Source organism: Phascolarctos cinereus, unplaced genomic scaffold (genome assembly GCF_003287225.1).
Source record: "Phascolarctos cinereus isolate Bilbo 61053 unplaced genomic scaffold, phaCin_HiC Scaffold_4;HRSCAF=312, whole genome shotgun sequence".
Classification (NCBI taxonomy): Eukaryota; Metazoa; Chordata; class Mammalia; order Diprotodontia; family Phascolarctidae; genus Phascolarctos; species Phascolarctos cinereus.
The window spans coordinates 66,170,447-66,173,147 of record NW_027555847.1 but is presented as its reverse complement, the minus strand read 5'-3'; positions in this window follow the sequence as shown (position 1 = coordinate 66,173,147).

The window sequence follows — 2,701 nt, the reverse complement described above, 5'->3', positions numbered from 1 at the left end:
CTAGATAAGAGAAATGTCCTGGAGGAAGTATTGGTACTTGGTAATTTATTAGGTGGGGGAGAGGAAAAAGTCACGCATGGCTTAGATGTCTCATGTCCTGGTCTGTCGGAGGAGTTGGGGAACAGGGGGAGCAAAGATAAGTTCTGTTTTGGACGAGTTGTTGACACTGGGACATCCTGGTGGAAGTTTAAGCCTCATGCTATGTCTACACAGACTAGGTGGGGCAGAGAGTGCTGAATGAAACCAAGAACCCTCCAAACTTCCCCCTTTGTAAAGTCTGTCCTCCTAGTCCTCATCAGCTTGGCCTACGATGATGGATTGCCTCAGGGCTTTGGAGGAAGGGAAAAGGGGAAGGAAGTTCCCAGACCTTGAGCTAGTATAAAAAATGGCTAGCCAACCTCAGACCTCAACCATTTCTTCATTTGTCTCTTAATTCTTATGGCTCGGGCACCAGAGAGGAAGAGCTAGCCTGAGGGGTTGAGAGCTCAGTTAAGTCTGGAACTGGACTCCTTTCTAGCCAGGAAATGTAGAGGGAAACCCTGTGAATTTGGTTCGACTAGCATTTATTGAGGACTGTGTGTTAAGTTCTGTGCTTAATGCTGTAGTGGATACATGATGGAATCATTGACCTTAAGGGGCTTCCAAAACAGCTGGGCAGACTGACGTGCGAGAAAGTGTAATTCAAGATAGGACCCGATAAAGTCAAAGCAACGTGGTTAAGTAGACAAGATTCAGGACTTGGGAACCCGGCAGACTTGGGTTCAAATCCTAACCCTAGCACTTAACTAGCTATGTGACAATGGCCAGTCACCCCCTTTGAGCTTCAGTTTCCTCATCTGTAAAACAAGAAAGTCTCAGTCTCACAGAGTTTATTGTGATGTCCAAATAAAATAATCTGTGTATAATGCCTTGCAAACCGTATGGTGCTCAACAAATATCAGCTATTGTTGTCATCTCTCATCTTTTTATTATTCTTATTTGTTACAAATATTCTTCTTTTCTTATTAAATGGGAGATTTAGGAAATGTGTTTTAGGAAAAAACACTTTGAGGGAGAAAACACTTTCAGCTGAGAGGAGGAAGAAGGGTATTCTAATAATCAAGTCTAATGTCCACATTTTAGCATTCAAGGCTTTCTATAATCTGGCTCTAATGTACCTTTGGAAATTTCTCACTGTACACATCCCTGAAATATATCCTGCATCTTCCTAACCTGTGCCTTCCCCCATAATGTCTTCTAGTTCTAGAATGCCCTCCCTACAAACCAATCTCCACCTGTTACATTTCTAGCTGACCACTTCTGTCCTCCACAGAACCCTCTCTGATTGCATACACGTATATGCCAGACATGATTCCTCTGAGCTTCCACTGCATTTTATTTGTACCCATCATGTATGTATCACTCTCTGCTTATGTTGTATTTGGGCACAGTTGGTCTCCCTAAATTTCTTAAAGGCAGAGGCCCTATCTTATTCATCCATAATTTCCAGCTCAGGGTCCTTCCTGATCATTCCTCATTAAGCGTTTGTTGAATTGAATGACATAAAATAACTAACAAGAAATTCAAAATTGCTGCAGACAGATGGGCAAACCTGTATTGAGAATTCCCCTCCGAGACTGGGTCTCTAATACATAGTCTGGCTTTGTCTAAATGAAGGCAGGGTCCTGTGCTGAGGCATTGGTGCAGAGAGAAATCCTTCTGGGTAGCGATGCAAGTGACACCTCCCTGAATCTTCCTCAGTTGCCTCAGCTGCCAGTGTGCTCTACGTCCAATAAAATATACATTGCATCTATTTTATATCTGTATTATGTACGTGTTGTCTCCCAAAAGCAGGTGAGCGCTCAGACTGAGACCTGTTAAAGACCTTAGCTTGAAAAGGCCAAGGTCCCCCACTGCATTCTAGGCCATCTCCAGTAGCCCTAATCTATATCTGGCCACTGGACCCAGATGGCTCCGGAGGAGAAAGTGAAGCTGGTGACTTTGCACAGTCATTTCATTCACTTGCGAGTCATGGCATAACCTCCCCGATGTCATGGTCCTCTTTGAGAACGAAGGAGAAACAGCAAACAGGTGAGCACCTTGAGAACACAGAGCATTCTGTTTTCCATCTTTGTGTCCCTCAGAAGCCCTGCACAGTGCCTGGGTTATCACAGGTGCTTAATAAATGCTTGAAGCGTGATTGATCGGCACCACCTGCTGCACTGCTTTCTCCAGGAAGTGCCCCCTCCCTCTCCGAGGATGCAGCCTACTGACAGGGCTGCATTACCCTGTAGGCACACCGGGCATATGCTTAGGGGCCATCAAACTTAGCAGAAGCAAAGTGACAAGCTAAGCATAAACCGAACCAACAAAAGCCCTTTGAGTATCCACACAACATTAATTTATTCAACAAACATTGACTGAGCTCCTACTGTGTTGCTAGGAACTGAGGGAAATGCAAAGATTAACTGAGTCCATGCTTTGCAGTCTAGGTGTCGTGGGGGTTGGGCAGTGGGGGTGGGGGAAGATGGGAAGACAAGTACACAGATACAAGGGAACTATTTTAATAGTTCAGAAGGAAGACTTCATGGAAGTCAGGCCCCTGAGCTGGACTATGGAGGCTGGGTAGGATTTCAGAAGGCAGTGATGGGAGACAAGGTGGGATGGGATGGGAGGGACATTTTTCAGGCAAAGGCACGGAGGTAGGAAAACCCACGGGATG